The sequence below is a fragment of the Arachis ipaensis genome, chromosome B2, assembly GCF_059453495.1.
Source record: "Arachis ipaensis isolate K30076 ecotype BB chromosome B2, ASM5945349v1, whole genome shotgun sequence".
In the NCBI taxonomy this organism is placed as follows: domain Eukaryota; kingdom Viridiplantae; phylum Streptophyta; class Magnoliopsida; order Fabales; family Fabaceae; genus Arachis; species Arachis ipaensis.
Window position 1 is genome coordinate 45,415,962 of NC_142437.1, and position 21,884 is coordinate 45,437,845.

At 33.2% G+C, this 21,884-nt stretch overlaps 2 non-coding genes across 2 annotated transcripts; both read right to left on the reverse strand.

Annotated features, from left to right (window-relative positions):
- Positions 1-8,556: 8,556 nt before the first annotated feature.
- LOC148573829 (small nucleolar RNA snoR122) lies at positions 8,557-8,636 on the reverse strand. Its single transcript, XR_015906517.1, has one exon. It is a non-coding gene; the product is annotated as a small nucleolar RNA snoR122 (small nucleolar RNA).
- Positions 8,637-8,983: 347 nt separating this feature from the next.
- Positions 8,984-9,070, reverse strand: LOC148573830 (small nucleolar RNA R44/J54/Z268 family). Its single transcript, XR_015906514.1, has one exon. It is a non-coding gene; the product is annotated as a small nucleolar RNA R44/J54/Z268 family (small nucleolar RNA).
- Positions 9,071-21,884: the final 12,814 nt, after the last annotated feature.

Consider the following 21,884-nt stretch of genomic DNA (forward strand, 5'->3'; position numbering starts at 1 on the left):
CTGATCTTCTTTTTTCTTGGACTCTTTATCCTTATCTCGGGAGGAGTAGGAGAATTCGGACTTTGAGGTCCCTCCTAGTCGAGAGTTTTCTTCCATGTTGATGTACTTCTCTGCTCGTTCTTGCACTTCATTCAGCGATGTGGGATTTTTTCGATATAGAGTGGCTAAAAGGTCCCTCTTGCAAGCCATTAATGAGACCCATAATGGTTGCCTCTGTTGGTAGACTTTGTATATCTAGACATGCTTTGTTGAATCTTTCTATGTAGCTGCAAAGACTTTCCTGATCTCCCTGTTTGATCCCTAACAGACTCGGGGCGTGCTTAGTTTTGTCCTTCTGGATTTAGAATCTGGCCAAAAACTTCTTGGCTAAGTCGTCAAAGCGTGAGATAGACCTGGGGACAGATTGTCGAACCATTTAATTGCTATTTTTGTTAAGGTGGTCGGGAAGGCTTTGCAGCGGACTGCATCTGAGGCGTCGGTGAGGTACATTCGACTTCTGAAATTACTGAGGTGATGACCGGGATCTGTTGTGCCATCGTATAGAGTCATGTCGGAAAGTTTGAAGTCCTTTGGGATTTTGGTCCTCATGATCTCTTTGGTGAATGAGTTTTGGTCCTTACAGGAGCTGTCTTCGTGACCGGACTGAGTAGTTTTGGCCTTGAGATCTGCTTCGAGTTTCAGGAGCTTGTCCTTTAACTCGCGGCGTCACCTAACTTCCCTTCGTAGGTCTCTCTCAACTTCTCGTTGATGCTCCACCTCTTTTTCGAGTTGTTTTAGGTGGTTTTGAAGTGCCTCCATGGCTTTCGCATTTGGCAAATTCTTGTCTTTGTTAGGTTGAGGAGTATCTTCTGGTGTAGTGTCCGTGTTTTTGTTTGGCGTTCTGTCTACCAAACTAGAATTGTGATCGTTGTCATGGTCGTTCGCCATGTGGATGGGAGGACTTCCAGGTTCCCCGGCAACGGCGCCAATGTTCTGAGGGTTACCTGAAACTGTAGGTCGATCTCGGATGAGATCTTCTTTGCTGGTCGGAGATGACGTGTCCGGCTGGTGAATGACAGCCAGGATTGTCGTGTCCGACTTGTTGAACTGGCGATCTGCTGATCCTTTGTCACCAGAGGGTGGTGGTACCTGCAAGGGACTCCGATGATTAAGTTAGCAAGGGTATTAAGCAGGTTTTTGGTAAAATCAGAGTATGAGTTATACCTGGGTGCTCCAGTGTATTTATAATGGTGTGGAGTGACCTTTCTGGAGATAAGATAATTATTTTATCTTATCTTATCTTTGAGTGAAGTCATCTTATCCTTATGGGAACCGCCCTTTATCTTTCTAGGCTTTGGCTGCCTTTAGATTTGGGCTGTGTTCCTTTGTTTGGGCCTTCTTGGGCCTCTGTAGTAATTTGGCCGAGCTCTTAGAGAAGAAGTCGGGTAGTCCTGACTTGAAGAGGTTGGTCGACTTGTCGTCAAACAACCCGGGTCAGACAGCTCGACCCAGGGTATGAACAGTATTGAGAATGATTTTGATTTGAGGCTATGATTCGTGAATAATTATTTAATTGTTTGAAAGTAACTAATTACTCGAATTCCTGGTTACACTGATTTCTTGATTTAGTTGTAAAATTGAGATTTATTTGATGATGATGGATATTGTTGCAAGCTTGTTTGAGAGTTATTGGTTGCTGGATATGTTAATTTGACTGAATAATATTGTGTTGAGTGTTAAACTGATTTAGGCTTGTACTCGGTTTGAAATTATTGTGATGGTGGTTTGATTATGACTGTTTCCTAAGTATTGATAATGAGTGCTTGTAAATTTTGGTTATATTATCAATAACTTTGGTCACTAAATTGAATGGGTTGAGAACCTTGCTATTTTGGTCGTTGTTGAGAAAAAGGTAAGTGAGTTGTGGAGATTAAGGTTTGATGAACCAAAAACAGATTGAGCCTGGATTTCTAAACTGATTTCTTAAAATTGATTCCTTAACTGAAGCAATAATTTTAAAGGTTTATGAATAATTTTAGAATTACCAAAAAATTATATGGCTATAAATTATGTTGATTATTACGAATTCTACGAATTTGATAATTGTTGAGAAAAGGGCTGGTTAATTGTTGAGAAAGGGGGAACCCATAAGGGTGGCTAAGTCCGAGTTTTAGGGGAGATGCTGTCGAAATTTTATAAAATTTGAGACTTTATTTGAAATGCTATTTTTAAAATATTTGGTTTTGAAAAAGTAAATTATTTGAGATTTATTTAGCTAAGAAAAGATTTATTCTATTTTGAATTTGATTTATTAAAAAAAGTATAAAGTTTTAAATCCAATCTTTTGAGATTGTGTTTTAAGTTATATTTTGAGTTCGGTTTGATGAGAAAGAAAAGAAGAAGAAGGAAAAGTAAAGAAAAGAGAGATAATTAAAGGGATCTCTACCACAGTAGAGTAGAGAGCAAAGATTGAAAAGAAACTGAATGCTGTTTGGACCTTAGTGCAAAGTATCTAGTAGCGACAATGATACGTAACGCTCACTTGACACTATAAGGACGGCTCAAAGAGGACGACGATATGTAACGCTCATAAGAGACCAAAAAAAAGGTTACGGCTCAGTGAGGATGGCGATGCGTAATGCTCACTGGAGATCGAAAGGGAGTGTTCCCTATGAGAACGGCAATACGTAATGCTCATGGACGGGACAATGGCTGAGATAAGGATGGCGGTACGAATGCTTACCTCAAGACCAGTGTCGGGAATTGGGCAGCAAACCGACACATGAGCTCATGGCCTGTATAGGATTAGATATGCATCATCCTTATTTGTGAATTTGCATTTGATTGTGTTTGCTTATCTTGTTTCTCTGTGATTGTGCTATTTGTCTTGTTGTGACTTGTTTGCGTGTTGATCTGTTTCTTGTGCTATTGTTTCTCTGTGATTAGGAACTGAGGCTGTGATTGAGATTTGCTTTAAGTTTGGAACTTTAAAGAAGGTAATTAATTATATAAAGTAAAACTAAAAAGTATTTCCAAAGGTTTAACTAAATAGTTTTATTGAGTAAGTTAATTATTCGCATTATATTAATTACATTTACGGTATTCTCATTTCCTACTGAGAACGTGTGGTTTGTTCTCACCCCAAAATCTTCCACCCTTTCAGTGCCACAGGTTCGAAGACTCAGTTTGAAGCTGCGGGCGATTATTAGTCTTATTTGAGTTAAGTTTATGTGTTGAGTTTCTTCCATAGAATTCCTTCACCTTTGTTATTTAAGATTTTATTTTATACAAAGGGATAGGAATTGTATCTGAGTTTCATTTGAATCCTTTTGTATAATATTTACTATTATTAATAATTATGTGAATATTATTACTTGGAGGTCTTGGATATATGATTTTGATTAGTAGCAAACAAAATTTTTCGGCATTTTCTATAAATCTGAAACATGATACTGAACTAAAGGCTCAATATTAAGTAGTAAATAAGGAAAACAGGTTAGTAACTCCTACTTTTGGTATGATCATGACGTGCTAAAAGTTAGGGTATTACATTATGGTATCAGAGCAGTTCATCCTGATTAGAGCCTTGGGAATGGACTGCCTGTGCTTCATTGTATACTCTGAGTGTCTGTCATGTTATAGGTCTTGTCTGAATGATGAGAATTAGAGTTTTATGCACATGACTGTCTATTGATTAATGCTGTTAGCTTACCGTTGCATATCTGCTGATATTAAGTTTTGCCAACTTAATGTTGATGGTTATGTGTACGGAAAAGTTAACGGGTTATCGTTGGTGAAATAGTTAATCGATAACGCATATCGTGGGGTTTGGGAAACGTTAGAAGTTGAAGTTGGAAAGTTGCAACTCTGAAGCTGATACGAGATTAGTTTGTGAAAGTTAATCACATTGTTTTAACCCGAACCTGTTTTGTAACCCTTCGCTGCCTTGCCTTGTCATCACATGCTTGAGCCATGATATATTTTGTGTCAAGCTTGCCTCGTAACTTCTGCTTTGTGCACTTCTACCCTTATACCTTTGTACCATCTGAAAATACAAGTAATTGTAACTGTATATATGCATATATGCTAAGATCCTTTTTTGCCTCTTCCTTGATCATGTTTAAAAAGTATAGTTAATATAAGCCTCTCTTGTTTCGTATCAATTTTCGAGCACGAAAATTTTTATAAGTGGAGTGAGATGTAAGACCTCAAGTTTTTAGAAAATAAATAATGAATTATTTATGTTTATATATATGGTTTTATTTTAGAAAGTTGCTTTTACTAAAAAGGAAACAAACCAAAGTTATGAGATTTCGAGTCTTAAATTAATTTGGATTTATACAAATTTCAATTTCAATTAGATATTTTTAATTAATTGAAATTAGTGATTTGGGTTTTTGATTAAATATGATTTTAAATTAAAACTCTATTCAAATCCTAAATCCCTAATTTTAAATCCTAATTTCACTAACCCTAATCCCTTCTACCCAACCCACACACACACGTAACCCTCTTCCTCCACACTCGTGCATCCCTCAATGTGACAAGTTCACTCACTCTCACCGCCTCTTACCTCAACCATCACCCCCTTTCACTCCTAAGTCCTAACACACACACGGTTGGAACCTGGAAAAGAAAAGAAAAAAAAGAAAGGGAAGAGAGACTGGGATCCGAGAGAAGAGAGGCTTGTTCGTCGGGCCCTGTTACGCCATCACCACCATCTGTCACGCCGCCACCCCCGCCATGTCGCAATCGAGGAGCAGAGCCGTGAGGAGAGAGAGTTCACGAGCGAGAGAGAGAGAGAGCGACGTGGAGGATGAGAGTCGCAAGCTTGGGACCGCCGCCTCCTCACGCCAGTCACCACCGCTATCGGTGAAGAGGTCCGTCACCGCCATCCGCGCCTCTGTCGCCGTCAGAACCACACACCACTACTAGAAGGACCTTCATCGTTGCTCTTTATTGACATGAACGAGAGAGAAGGACGCAGAAGGAGGAGTCATTGCTACGAGCTCACTACTATCAAGAAGAAGTTGCCGTCACGTCGTGCCTACCGCCGTCATCGAAGACTCATTGTAGTTGATTAAGGGTTTCACAGTGGAGCTCAAGGATAACGTCGTAGAATTTGAGTGGAGCCGTCTTCCTACTGCTGAGATCATGCTTCATGTTCTGCCCTGTTCAGCTCAGATCCATTCTCTATTCTACCCCGCTCCTGCTCCATTAGGATTTGCTGATCTTCATGGTGAGACTGAATTTGTTTTGCCTTTTTTACCGTGATAATTTGTTTTATTTTCACATAATATCCATTTCATGTTAATTTTTATTTAGGTTAGAATAATCTATTGTTCGGTGTTGATGTTGTTGCTATTGCTACTGCTGGATTCTAATGCCATTGTCATTGTTGCTGTTAATTCGGAATAAGTGGGGTTTGTCGTGTTTGATTCTTGAGTTTGGTTAATTGAGGTAGGGGATGTATTTCAAAATTAACTTTTTTAATTTATGAATGCCAATAAGGTTTAGTAGGTAACTGCAAATAATTTATAAACATTTTGTGTGATTAATTGATAGAGATAAGCTTGGATTGAGGTTGTGAAATTTTGATTAGTGTGGTATTAAGAATGATTTTGATTTGAGGCTGTGATTCATGAATAATGATTTAATTATTTGAAAGTAATTAATTACTCAAATTCCTGGTTACGCTGATTTCTTGATTTAGTTGTGAAATTGAGATTTGTTTGATGATGATGGATATTGTTGCAAGTTTGTTTTAGAATTATTGGTTGCTGGATATGTTAATTAACTGAATAATATTGTGTTGAGTGTTAAACTGATTTAGGCTTGTGCTCAGTTTGAAATTATTGTGATGGTGGTTTGATTGTGACTGTTTCCTAACTATTGAGAATGAGTGCTTATAAATTTTGGTTATATTATCAATAACTTTGGTCACTAAACTGAATGGGTTGAGAACCTTGCTGTTTTGGTTGTTGTGGAGAAAAAGATAAGTGAGTTGTGGAGATTAAGGTTTGATGAACCAAAAACAGATTGAGCCTAGATTTCTAAACTGATTTCTTAAAATTGATTCCTTAACTGAAGCAATAATTTTGAGGGTTTATAAATAATTTTAGAATTACCAAAAAATTATACGGCTATAAAATATGTTGATTATTGAGAATTTTGCTGATTTGATAATTGTTGAGAAAAGGGCTGGAGAATTGTTGAGAAAGGGGGAACCCGTAAGGGTGGCTAAGTCCGAGTTTCAGGCGATGTGCTGTTGAAATTTTATAAAATTTGAGACTTTGTTTGAAATGCTATTTTTAAAATATTTGGTTTTGAAAAATAAAATTATTTGAGATTTATTTAGCTAAGAAAAGATTTATTCTATTTTGAATTCGATTTATTAAGAAAAGTATAAAGTTTTAAATCTAATCTTTTGAGATTTTGTTTTAAGTTATATTTTGAGTTCGGTTTGATGAGAAAGAAAAGAGGAACGAAAAGTAAAGAAAAGAGAGATAATTAAAGGAATCTCTACCACAGTAGAGTAGAGAGCAAAGATTGAAAACAAATTGAATGATGTTTGGACCTTAGTGCCAATTGTCTAGTGGGGACGGCGATACGTAACGCTCACTTGACAATATAAGGATGACTCAGTGAGGACGGCGATGCGTAACGCTCACTGGAGATCGAAAGGGAATTTCTCCCAAGAGGACGACGATATGTAACGCTCATGGAGGAGATGATGGCTGAGATAAGGATGACGGTACAAACGCTTATCTCAGGACCAGTGTCGGAAATCGGGCAGCAAACCGACACATGAGCTCATGTCCTGTATAGGACTAGACATGCATAATCCTTATTTGTACATTTTCATTTCATTGTGTTTGCTTATCTTATTTCTCTGTGATTGTGCTATTTCTTGTTTGCGTGTTGATCTGTTTCTTGTGCTATTGTTTCTCTATGATTGGAAATTGAGGTTGTGATTGAGATTTGCTTTAAGTTAAAAAATTTAAAGAAGGTAATTAATTATATAAAGTAAATAGTTTTAATTTTTTAGAAAGTTAATTATTCGCATTATGTTCATTACTTTTAGGGTGTGTGTGGTTCAAAGATTAAATTTTATTACTAGGAATGTCATTCTTAGGAATATAATGCCTAGGAATAAGATTACTTGGAATATAGGATACCTATGTTTGGTTATAAATTTTAATGTCTTGGAATGTTATGTAATAATCCTAGGAATGACTAAATTTTTGTTTGGTTGAGTTTAAATTTTTTGGTCATATTATGTAATATGTCAAAATTACCCTTACTCATTCAAATTAAAATATTAATGACTAAAATTAAATATAAAGCTAATTAAATATTATTATTTTTTACATTATTTTTTTAATTTAAAAATATCTCTAATAATAAATTTACTAAAATATCGCTAATAATAAATATGTTTAGCTAAAATTATTATTAATTCTATTTTTTTTACATTTACTAAAATACCCCTAATATCAAATATCTTTAGTTAAATTGTTTATTGGTTCTAATTTTTTTAAATTTACTAAAATATCCTTAATATCAAATATGTTCAAATAAAATTATTATTGATTCTATTTTTTAAAATTTACTTAAATAACCCCAATATCAAATATGTTTAACTAAAATTATTATTGATTCTAAATTTTTTTAAAATTTACTTAAATACCCCAATATCAAATATGTTTAACTAAAATTATTATTGATTCTAATTTTTTTTAAATTTACTAAAATACCCCCAATATCAAATATCTTTAGTTAAATTATTATTGATTCTAAATTTCACTTAATAACAATATGTTTAATTAAAATTATTATTTTTTTACATTTTGAATTTACAAAAATACTTCTAATAAAAAATTTACTAAAATACCATTAATAAAAATATGTTTAATTAAAATTATTATCGATGCTAATCTTTTTAAATTTACTAAAATACCCCTAATAACAAATATCTTTAATTAAAATTAATATTATCACAATTAATTTACTAAAAAAGCATTACTATTATGCAAATGAAAGTTACAAAGAAGTCTCAAAAGTAAAAAATTACTAGCACTAATAAGCATACATGCACAACTCTTATACAAGAAGACAAACACATCAACAAAATAAAATCAATATTACAACCTCACACATAGAAAAATTATTTCAATTATTGAGCGTGATGTCTTCTCCTCCATTGGTTTCACATTTCTTGTGCAAGTTAATCTCTCCATCTACCCCAACATAGATTGGTTTATTTCATAAGATTCTTTTGGAGCCCAACTGTGGTCAGACTTCAACAAAAGCAATCTTCAAATCTCCGTTCTTAGTTACAATCATCAGGCTTGTATCACATTGAATAGCAGCTCCATCCATGGTTCTTTTGCTAATCATCCTTGGCACCAAAATGCTCAGAAGAAACCAGACACCAAAATGATCTCCAACATGGTTAGAGAAAACAACAATGACTTCACCAAGGAAGAAGAAATCAGAGGAATGTAAGCAGGAGTGAGCTAACAACACGTGCAAATAACAAAGACCAGTAAAAAGATTTAACTATACGAGATGGATGGCCTCAGAGGTAGTGACAATTTAAGATTTCATCAGATACATATATCTGATAATACGTGCAATAGAATACATCATTGGCCAAACCACTAGTAAGGTGTCTGCATTAAGCAAAGGCCAAGTATAATTTGAAAATTGATTTAAAAGTTAAAATGATGGGTTCTTCAATAGAGAAAAAACAATAACATACATATGTTGAAAAACAAAATAGATTTTAACATCAGGTTCATTGACAAATGAAAAATCAGCAAAAAATTAACACATTAGGGAACAAAATAAATAAACACACATTGCCATAACCATATCCATAAGAAAATGAGTGATACAATGATAGCTACAAAGGATGCAATATAAAATCAAAATGCTTAATCCCTAAATGAAATAAATGGCTAATACGAAAAATATAATAACAGATTGTAGATTTTATATGAACGCATCAGAGAGATTCCCATTTTAGACTAAGTCATCACTCTCCTTCGAGTGCTGATGTCCCTGTCTATTTGTCATCATTTGCGAATAGAAAGAAATACTACATTTGCAAGCTTAAACATGGATTTTTCACACACAATACCTCAAAGAAATAATTATAATTCAAGCAGAGAAATAATAAATGGAAAAAAAAAAGAAAAAACTTGAACTTCAATTCTTCACACAAGTAGAATGCCAGTTTCAATTTTTAAAAATCCAATAACGCAGAATATGCATTGCTAAATAGATTAAAAAAAATAGAGCTTCCTATTCCGAAGGTGTGAAAAAAAGGGGGAAAAACAAAATAGTGAAAGAAAAGTGGGTGCCTCAGATCAAAATTTATATCATGGAATTAAATCTCGAAGTATATTAGGAATAATGTATTGTGGTTCAGATCTGAACACTTACGAATCAGTGAAGCAGAAACACTGGTGTAGATTCACTGTATTTTTCTCTAACCAACCCAATCTCGTTTCTCTGAACAAATGACAGAGTTCAAAAAATGACCAACCACTCAAATTCAGAAGCCCTTTTAACAGTGACAATCAAGAACTAAAACCAAAGCAAATGAATTACCAAAAGCAAAGTAAGAAAAACAAACATTACTTGAAAATGCACACACACAAACACAGAGAGACAGAGACACATTATTACCAAATGGAGACATTTCAATGACACAAGCATTGACCTATGAAGTGAGAAATCATGGGAGACACCCATTTCAGAAAAACAGAAACTTCAAACAAACATTGCACTATCATACGAGACTGTAACAAATATCACCAGAACATACAAGTATACCAGAACATGCACACCAAAATACATTTTAAAACTGGAAAACTAGATCCCACAGATCCTGTAGCTGAAAATTAAATTGTCACCAAAACAACTTTATATTGTTACTAGTATGTAAAATTCATCAAGACAACAGGATAAAGAAGCAGAGCAATAGTAATGCAAGCTTAGTAGTGCATTGTAGCATGGCTCATGAAGTACACAGCACGGAAACCCAAATTAAGACAAGATTAAGCATGTATGTAAAAATATGTTTTTGTCAGATTCAAGCCAAATTAAACATGTAAAAATATGTCAAAAGCTTAAACTCTTTATTGAGGCAAATCATCAAACATGTTGTTTGCATGCAACATAATCACAAAGAGCGTATACGAAATCAAGCAAAATAAAAAATAGCTAATCAAATTAGCAGTCTATTGCAGGAAATTAGTGTAATATGATGTAGAAAGCATAAAAAGAACCTAAACCTTAATGAGAGATTCAAAGAGAATTCGCAGAGATAAGCAATGCAAACATGAACTTGAAGAAGAGAAGGAAACCAGTCTTCCGTTTAGGGTAACGGTGGCGCTGGTGTAGCTCTGATGGCGGTGGCATTGGTGAAGCCTCCACTGATTTGGGAAAAAACTCAAACTTTAATATAAGATTCAAAAAAAAAAATTCACAGAGAAAAGCAGTGCGAACATGAATCGGAGAAGAGAAGGAGACGAATCTTCTGATTAGAGTAACGGCGGTGCCGGTGCCGGCTCCAGTGCTGGTGGCATTGGTAAAGCTCACAGATTTGGGGGAAAAAACTGCTCTGCTAGGGTTTAGTTCTCCAGAGAAAAATGAAGAAGAAGTGAAATATAGTATTAAATAATAGGGGTAATTTAGTCTTTTTGTTTCATTATTTACATTCCATTCCCATTGGAATGAAAGATAACCAGGGGGAAATGGGAATTGAATGAGTGGTAATTCAATTCCAAGGAATAAAAGTTACCTTGGAATGTTTTTTTCAACTTTGAACCACACATAGGAATTTCATATTCCCATCTTAAATTTCCTGGGAATGTTCCATAATTCCCCCAACCACACACACCCTTACGGCATTCCCATTCCCATTGAGAATGTGTGGTTTGTTCTCACCCCAAAATCTTCCACCCTTTCAGTGCCACAGGTTCGAAGACTCAGTTTGAAGCTGCGGGCGATTATTAGTCTTATTTGAGTTAAGTTTATGTGTTGAGTTGCTTCCATAGAATTCCCTCGCCTTTGTTATTTAAGATTTTATTTTATACAGGGGGATAGAAATTGTATCTGAGTTTTATTTGAATCCTTTTGTATAATATTTATTATTATTAATAATTATGTGAATATTATTACTTGGTGGTCTTGGATATATGATTTTGATTAGTAGCAAACAAAATTTTTCATCATTTTCTATAAAACTGAAACACGATACGGAACTAAAGGCTCAATATTAAGTAGTAAATAAGGAAAACAGGTTAGTAACTCCTACTTTTGGTACGATCATGACGTGCTAAAAGTTATGATGCTACATAGTACATCATTGCTTTTCATATTTGATTACCACTATATAAGTTTCATATTTATTTTATTGTGCACATTAATTAATTTGTACTTTATTATTTTATTTTTCATGTTTTAAAATAATGTGATTATACTATAATAAGGATGACATTAGTTTTCATAATCTATTATGAATCTTATTCTATTTTGTTTGTCATATAAATACTATTTATAAAAAATAGTTATTTGTGCCATATGTTAATCATCACTTAATATTACTTAAATTTAATAAGTTGATAGTAGTGATTCCTTGTGATTAGTTTTAAAAATTCAATTTTTTTCATTTTTTTTTTGGTACAATTTTGAACAAACTCAATTTTGTTATTAAATAGTTTTTGTGGGTCATAATATTTTTAACTTTTTCTGTTATTGTAATTTTTTTTCTACAATAAGTACTTCTAAATTATCAAATGCTTAAAGATTCATATTTTTGTATTTTTTTGGAAAGGTGAAAATTAAAGTTAAATGATATTAGTTAGTTTTTTAACAAAATTATATACTTACTTTTTGTTACTTATTTTATTTTCTTTTGATGGTCTAAATTAGTCTATATATTATCAAATTATTTCTATTATTTATGCAACATTTTCTTCTTCTAGTAATTATTTTACTTTCTGTTTATTATATTTTAATATGTTTATTTTAGTTACATTCAATAAATTGACCAAATTTAAACCTATTTTTTCGAACCACTTTTTGATCATATAATTGAAATTATTTAAATTGAGATGTTTAGAGCCTAAAGTTTTTAAAGTAAAAAAAAATACAATAAAACAAATTAGAAAAACTAATAAAATAAAATGATTTTATTTTATTGGATCCTCAAATTAGTTAAAAAATCAATTTAACAAAAATTCTTTTCTTGCCACATCTTTAATATATATATTAATCTAATAATCAGTAAAAAATAATATTATCCAAGGTAAAACAGATTAAAAAAGAAAAAAGAAGTTAATAAAATGTGCGTGAGATATTTTACTCTATCATTAGTAGGTGTAGACTTTTTTGAGTCCTTTATAAGCCAATCAAATAATTTGTGCCATATGTTAAATGAACAATGATAAATCAATTAATTTTTTTGAAATATAATTAATTTATTTAATTTAATTATAAACAAATTTTCATGTATTTAGATGTCACATATAATACTCAACATAATTAATAGTTTAGAAAATTAATCTATTAATTTTTTAACAAATTATTTATAAGTGTAGACTGCATCATTCATATGCCAATCAAATAACCAGTATCATATGCCAAACAAATGATATTATAGAAGACAAAATTAATAATATTTTGCAAAAAGTTATGCGTAAACTTTTTTGATTTGTTAGTGAAATAAGTATTTGCAAAATTAGTTTCAGATTATGTTGGCAGGATTAAAATAAGATAGAAGAAATTAGAAAGTGAAAAAAAATAAATAATAGCATATGTGTCACATTTTTGGAGCCCCTCTTACACTTTCATAAGGATAACATATCCATTTTTTTGTTGTCACTTTTTTTAACCAACTACTGTGCCTCACAGTTTCTTGGATTGTTCATACAATTCGAATCATGAAAGGAAGCATAAGCAAATATCTTATGATTTATTAAACTATTCTCTTTAGCAGTATCATAAAAAATAGGTAACATCCATTATCAACAAAATAACAAATATAATTATACAACTCAATAATATCACTCCAAAGAAACATATAGGACCTATTGACACCAATAATATACTACATGAGGCACAATAACAGTAGTATTTATTATCATCTATGCTACACATTAAAATTTCTTCGCCTGCTGAATACTTTTTTACTGTTTCATTTCATGTTGTATTTGTTGGCACGTTGATTTCATGTCACTCAATGCACATACATGCTCATACAATTCTTGTGTCTAAACCTTTTATATTTCCCATGGTATCTATTACTTGCTCTCCACGCATCCAAACTCCATTATATACCATTGTCTAATATTTCATTATTTTTTCATTCATTCTTGCCACTCCCATTGTTTTCAACAACTATTCTTGCTTCGTTCATACAAACAATTCTCATGTGCTGCGTCTTTTAAAGACATTCTAGATTAATACGTATTAATATGTAAATAAAAGTATTAATCGACTTTAATAAACATAGACTTTATTAATATGTATTGATAGATTTTATCAAACGATTGACTTTATTACAATTACTATTATTAGAATTATGAATGTATTGTCTATTTTAATGGCAAAACCTCATTTGGTGTCCAAATTTTTTTTTTCAATTTTGTCCTTTTTTATGTACCCCACTATATGTTAGTTATTTCACGTTAAAAAAATTCCACTACCTTATCTTCTTTCTTATCACATACCTCCCACTACCTCTTCTTCTCTCTTATCACATACATTCACGTTCTCTCTTATCTCATACATTTACGAAACTTTTATAATTATCTCTTTATTCCCTTATTCTCTCACACCTCAAATTACTTTACTGCATAATAGAAAAACTTCATTCATTTCTTATCTATCTTCTCATGTATCCTTTTCACTTCACCTACATATAATGTAAAACCTAATATAATTTATTTTTCGTCCTTAAATAAAAGTGTAAAACTATATTTATATGGTTGTTTTGATTAATTACAGTGGACAACATACCAATAGAAGTTTCACGTGGAAGTAGTTGACCGACTTGACAAGATTATGCCAAACGACGAAGACAAAACATGAGCAAAGAACAGATACAGCAACACCTGTTACTGAGAGAGTATTAAACGACGAAAACAAAATGCTATATTGAGTGGTCCAACTAATATAACAACACGAGTAGAAGATATTATAAATATATCTATAATCGCTGCTCATCAATACTCTTTGTCATGTATTCTAAGTTATACTTCCAATTAATAAATTTATGTTGTTAGTTTATCATTTAATTTGAATTATTTTCTACAATATATCCATGTTACTGTACTCTTAGTACCATTTATGTATAATTTATCTACTGAATCTACTCTTAGATTCTCAAAATACATTATTTTCATGCTAATAATAGATTTGCTAAATATTCAGATAAAATAACAGCGGAGCTGGTCCAAGTCGAATGGCTATAATATGGGTAGGAATTATGTATATTTATTTAATTAATAATAATCTATTTTTTCTTAGGTTTTGATTCATTAAACCTTTAATTATTGTCCTAAATAATATTATTATAGATATTATTATATTATCTTAATGTACTTTAAAAACTTATCATGTTAATTATTAGGTAATTTAATTATTTTCGAATATAATATTATTAGAATATAAAATTTTCTCACTGTATCATTATAAGAAAATTATATTAGATATATGTTTAATAATATATTTGATAATAATATATTAAGAAAATATCGTTGTTAAATTATGTTTGTTATAATATATTTGTTATTAAAATTTCTCACTCTATAACAAAAATATTTAGATGATAATTCTGATATATTTTTTTAGTCTTTTCTTTATACAATTTAGTTTATGATTTAATTTGAATTATTTCTACAACATATCTAAGTTAATATTCTCTTAGTATCATTTATGTATAATTTATCTACTGAATATACTCTTAAATTCTCAAAATACATTATTTTCATGCTAATAATAGATTTTCTAAATATTCAAATACTCATGTATATTGTAACACCCTATCACACAGAGCTTTACACTTAAGTCGTAAAATAGAGGTTGTGTGGTATTACGACCTCTAAAATAATATATATATATATATATATATATATATAGAAAATGATGCAGTATTCGAGGAGCCTTGAAAAATGGATAAAGCAAAATCACAAAATAAAAAGCGCAACGCTCAAGAAACAAGATTACTTGTGTGCGAAGAAATCTAAGGTTCATAAGCATAATTAAACAGAAAGTAGGAATATAGGGTCAAAAGTACGAAATAATAAGCTCCTAACTCAGCCTGCGAAGCTAAGGCTGGCAGGAGAATATTTACATACAAAATATACAATCCATAACCCAAAAAATACATGTTTAAAACCCTAGTTCTCCATAAACCTCTAAGATGTGCAACAGTAAAGCATATATATATATATATATATATATGAGGAGAGTCTATACATATATAGCAAAAGACCAAAATTAAAGTCCCAAATTGAATCCACTTCGCTGCAGAAACTCCAGACGCCTAGCGAGGTGCCTCTCAACCTGTAACTGAAAAATAACAATATCGATGGGATAAGAACCGGGGGTTCTCAGCATGGTAAAGGTGCCACGTACATAAGATATAAGGTCCCGGAAATGCCAGAGGCAATTCTAGAATGCCGACACTCGGATTAATAGACTTAAGGGACTAAAACAGAAACCATAAACGGGTGGTTTTCTAAGGATTCCTAGCCAAAGCCTAACTATAAACCTTACTCTCTCCGTCTTTCCTCCGTTCCTTCAATTTCGGTGAAATCATGTAGACGAACAAGCAAACAATGGCAAACACAGATAGAATACAAGTAATACAGATAGCAAGTATAACAATTAACATATTAAAATCACTTAGGCATTCCCAAATAGTGCACAAGCAAACTATTCAAACAATATGCATATGATGCATGTCTGTCCTATGGCTGATGAGTCTCATCTGTAGGTTATTAAGCCAACCCGACAAGTCTGGCTGCTAAACCCTGGACTATCCCCCATCGCGCATCCCCAAGAATCTATGTATAGCTTTTTCTCATATAAAATTTGCTTATTGGGGGTATCCTTCTTGGGAATTTATACGTGCCAGTCACCCTTACGACGTAGGGTCAACAGAGTATCGAGTCTCAACCTGGAACACGTCGTGGCAAGCCACGGTACTTTACCCAGGGAAACTAATATCTCAGATAATTGAATGCATAAGCCAATAAACATTCATAATCATTTATATCATTGCATAATCATTCTTTACAGCCATGGCATCGCATTTACTTCAAGCATTCACATTTTAATATATAATTCATCAATTTTCCAACCTTGCTTCACCCCCAAGTTACCTCTATTTACTAGCTTCATCTCATTACTAGGTCTACAACTAAGATCTAGGATTAAAAGAGTGAAAACAGAGGTTTAGAGGTTCAAAATTGGGTTTAAAATACAAAATGTTTATTTGGTGAAAAACAGGGCTCTGCGTACGCATGTCATGGTGTGCGTACGCATGACCCGATCCGCGTACGCATTTACGCTGGACAGAATCATACGTTCGCGTATGAAGCCCCATGCTCGCGTACGCATAGGTCTCTTTTTGTCCATGATGCGTATGCATTACCCCGTCCATGTACGCATGCATGCGAAATAGAGACGACCCTTTACGTATGAAGGGTATGCATACGCATGCATAGAAGTTTTGTCAAAAATTGGTTAAGTCTGCAGAATTTCAGTTTTGAACTCCAAACTTCCGACGCGTATAACTTTTTCATTTTAAAATATTTTTCATCCGTTTTTTAAACAGCATAAACCTCACGAACCCAATTTTCATATGAAAAAGTTTGAAACAATTTGGGGGTCTGGAAGCCGAGTTATGACTCGCCGAAGTACGGTAAAAAAATCAAATTTTCACAAAAATCTTCAACCTCTATTTTCATTAAAAATCAAACTCAACCTCAACACTTCATATATATAATCAGCACCCCAATACCAATTACAACATCACCTCCACCACATGTTACCATATACAACCATTCCTCAATTTTAAACAACCATATGCATAAATTTTGTAATAATGTCAACAAAATCATCAATATACCACCACCTATTCTTATCTATTTATATCACCATCATCAACTCATCACCTAACAACCTAGTATCATCATAAACAATAGTCATCCAACAAATACTCAGTCAATAACAACAATATCATCAAAAGCACTAAACATTCAACATACTCATGTGTTCCAACCTATCCTATGGTCATCTAACCTAAGTTTTCACAAGACATTATATATTAAATACAAGAAACATAAACCATACCTTGGCCAATTTTCTCGTATAATCCAAGACAACTCACTAGGCAAGAAGCAAGCCCTCAACACCAATTTTAGCAACTAGCACTAAATCCCAAGCTTCCAATTAAGCTTCCAACATATCCAATTGCTTTATATCACATATATACATACACCTAACACCTTTATCACATATACCTACCCAAAGTTTAATACCCAACACACTTAATCAAAGAACTAGCGAGGGTTCTAGGATTCTTACCTTGTTCAGGCACCAATGAAGTAAGATTGAATATTTTTCTCAAGCTAATCGGGTCCTAATACATCAAGGAAGCAAAATCTCAACACCACTGTAAAAAATTTCGAAAATTTTAGGGAAAGAGAGGTTGAGAACGAACATGAAAGTTCCTTACCAAATTATTTACCGGACTTTGTAGAGCTCAACGCCACGGGCATGTGGCCCCAAATAGTGCACCGATCGGAGCTCAGAGTAGCAAGATATGGTGGTTTGAAATCAAAGCCAAGGGTTTGTTCTTCTTCCCCTTGCCTTGAGCATTGCTTCGGCATGTTTTTGGCTAAAAGGAGGAAGAAGATTGACTCTTCTTAAGTTATTGGACAGATGGGTTGGGCCTTGGGTCCAATGTGGGCCCAGTTTTGACCGATTCAGCGTGTTTGGCCCAATCTTGGGCCAAACTCTTTGAAATTCGTGTCAAAATTCTTATTTTAATTAGCTCTATCTTATTAAACTATAAAATTCATATTTCTAATTTCTTTTATTAAAAATTAATATATTGATTAATTAATCACAAATTTTTTGGGGTTTACATCCTACCCACCCAATTAAGAATTTTGCCCTCAAAATTCAAATTTAGTTACCTAAAAAGATGTGTGGGTAGTCCTTCCGCATATCCAATTCAAGCTCCTAAGTATATTCTTCAATACCAGTCCGACTCCAAGCTACTTTCACCTATGATACTTCCTTTCCGCGCAATTGTTTGATGCTGGTGTTGTCAATATAATGAGTAGATTTTTGATGGTATAGAATTTCACAAATAAATTCTCGTTGCAAGTATAGTTTCTAAACCAACAATAATCCTTTCATACAAAAATTTATTTGTCACAAGTACAAACCCCTAAAAATAATAACCGAAGTATTGGAACCTTGGGTCGTTATCCCTAGGAATTGCGATAAAGTGTTCTTGTTATTGGTTATGAGGTATGTTTGGGGTTTTTGGAATAAGGAACAAAAAAAGTAAATGGCAATGAAAATAAACTAACAACTAGAAAAGCTCTTGACAAGGAATGAGAATTAGAAGTCCTATCCTAGCTATCCTCTTCAATTGTGATGGGAATTGTCCCTTGCTCCCACTTAGTTAACCTCTAACCATGGAGGAAAGTCAAGTGGATGAATTAACTTGATTCTTCAAGTCCTAATCAACTCCTAAGGAAAGACTAGCTTTAGAGGTATTCAAATCAACTAGCAACTTCTAATTATCAATCAACAAAAGCATTAGATAACTCAAGAGTCACTAATTACTCTACCTAGGCCAAGAGGGAAAAATCTACTCTATAATCCAACCAAGCATTTCTTCAAACACATGGAAGGCATAAAAGGAAAGTAAAATAAATTAAGCAATTCAACAATAAAGGAACATGAATCATAAATTGCATTAAAAGAGAAATAGAAGAAACAAAAGTGCATCAACATAAAAGTAGAGAATTACAAGAATTAAATGCTAAACTAGAGAGAGGAGATGTAGAAGAAGAAGAATTACAAAAGGATAAGTGAATCAAATCATGAAATTAACCTAGATCTAAGAGATTCTAATCTAGATCTAACCTAATCCTAATTCTACAGAGAAGTGAGAGCTTCTCTCTTTAAAACTAACTTTCCCTCCAAAAACTAGACTAAAACTAAAATATGATAACTAGACATGTGATTCCCCTTCAGTCCTTGGTTTAAATAGCATCACAGATGAGTTGGATTTGGGCCTGGAAAGCCCAGAAATCACCCCCAGCGGATTCACTTTAAGTGGGTCACGTGCAAACATCGACGCGTACGCGCACGTCACGCGTACGTGTCGCTTGACAATTTTCCATCCACGCGTATGCGTCGTGTGCGCATACGCGTCGCCTTGCGACCTCGTCATTTCACACGTGCGCATCTGCTGCGCGTGCACGTGGAGTGAATTTCTCCCAATCCTTGATTTTCCATAATTTCTCCACTTTGCATGCTTTCCTCTCTATTCCTTTGATCCATTCCTAGCCTTTTCAACCTGAAATCACTAACACACACATCAAGGCATCTAGTGGAATCAAAGGTAAATTAAAATCATCAAATTAAAGGTCTAAAAAGCATGTTTTCACACTTAAGCACAATTTAGGAGCCAATCATGAAACCATACTATTTCATTGAATAAATGTGAGTAAAAGGTCATAAAATCCTCCAAATTAAGCACAAGATAAACCCTAAAAATGGGGTATATCAATCTCCCCACACTTAAACCAAGCATGTTCTCATGCTTAAACAAAGAGAGAAACAAAGGGTATCAACATTTATTCAAGGTAAATAAACTATATACAACCTAAACTATATGCAACTATCTACATGAATGCAATTGCTTGGTCAAAATAAATCAATTCCCAAGAATATCAATATAAGCACAAAGGGCTAAAGGTATTAATCAACCAAGCCAAACCACAATTGAATTGAGCTATTAAAGATTTTATAAACTTGCAAGAAGAGTGATGATTGTAGGTGAAAACATGTAAATAAGCATCAAACCCTCACCGGAAGTGTTTGCACTCTATCCGCTCAAGTGTTTGGGGTTGATTCACTCAATTCTCCCCTAATCATGCTTTCCAAGATTTGTTTTTCATCTAACAATCAACAAATATTCCGTGCATGCATACAAGTATCATGAGGTCTTATTCATAGGTTGTAATGGGGTTAGGGTCAAGGTAGGATACATATTTGGTCAAGTGGACTTGAGATTTGAATCTTTGATAAGCTTAGACTTCCCACCTAACCTATGGCAACCTATACAATTTAAGTGCTAACCTAACTACCCATTCTTCACTTTTTCACATACTCATGCATTTTCGTTTGATTACTACACATATGCATTGATTATTATCGAGCTTCACTTGGGGCATTCTGTCCCCTTTTTATTACTTTTATTTTTTTTTCTATTTTTTTTCTTTTGGTATATATATATATGTTTTTTCTTTTTATTTTTCTTTGTTTTTTTTCCATTCATTTTTTTCTTTTTGCAATAACATCTATACAAAAGCATCAATGCATATAGTTTTGCATTTCATTAACACATCAGCATGTACCCAATTCCCAATATTTTCAATGAAAATACAAAACTACCCTTTTACTCAACCAATGTCCCAAGTTTTCCCACACGTGAATGATACACACACATACTAGCCTAAGCTAATCAAAGCTTTAAATTAAGACATTTATTATTTTTTGCTTTTAGGCTTGTAATGTGCTAAATTAAGAACAAGTGGGTTAATCGTTGGCTCAAAATTGGCTAACAATGGAAGATAAAAGGTAAGGCTATTTGGGTAAGTGAGCTAAATAAAATGATGGCCTCAATCATATAAATGCATGTCTACACCAAATAATGGACATAAAGAATCAAACGAATCAAAGATTACAATCATAGAAAGAGAATAATGCACACAAGAAGGAAAATAAGTGGTTATAAGATGTAACCACACAATTAGGCTCAAAACTCACAAGCTTGTATTCTTAGCTCAAAAACTTGTTCCACAATATATATAATTCAAGCAAGTTCCACAAAAAATTTCCACTCAAATCGATTGGGATGCCCAATAGATAAAATTCTTGAAAAATTTCATTATTTTGACTAAGCTTATTATGTATACATATGCAAAAATAAGAAAATGAAACTAAAAATTCTAAAAGACCTAAAAATGAAATGCAAAAGTGTTGGGATTAGAATCTTGTCACCAAAGAACGTCGAACGGTCGGACGACCTCCCCACACTTAAAAGTTTGCACCGTCCTCGGTGCATTCATAGATGAGCAAGGGGGTACGACGACTCTCCGAGTTGCCACCTTCAGCTAGTAGATCAACCGGTTGCTGCGTGTTCTTTCTTCCGCTTCCATGTTTGCTTATGGTACATCATAAAAAACAGAAAGTAACACCATAAGATAAGAGAATATAAAAGCAAGGAAGTGTGACTTGTTGGAATGAGGTAAGTCACTAGAATTTAGTGAGTGAATTAGTGTGACATTGAGGACAAATAGGCGTGTAAATTCTAAATTATGCGCGGTTTAGAGCACACACTAGTATAAAAAGTGATGTCACAAAAGAAGCATGCATGTCACTCATTCTAGTGTACTTGAGATGCTCTAAACTCATAGGCTAAACAACCAAGCAAGCGATAAAGAAGCATAAAAGCATTCAAGCTAAACACATATGGATGCTTATGATCAAGAAGTACGATGCATTAAGATAAATGCACAACATCAACATCCATCAAGAAATTGCCTAATCAAAGGATAGGATTCAAATCACAT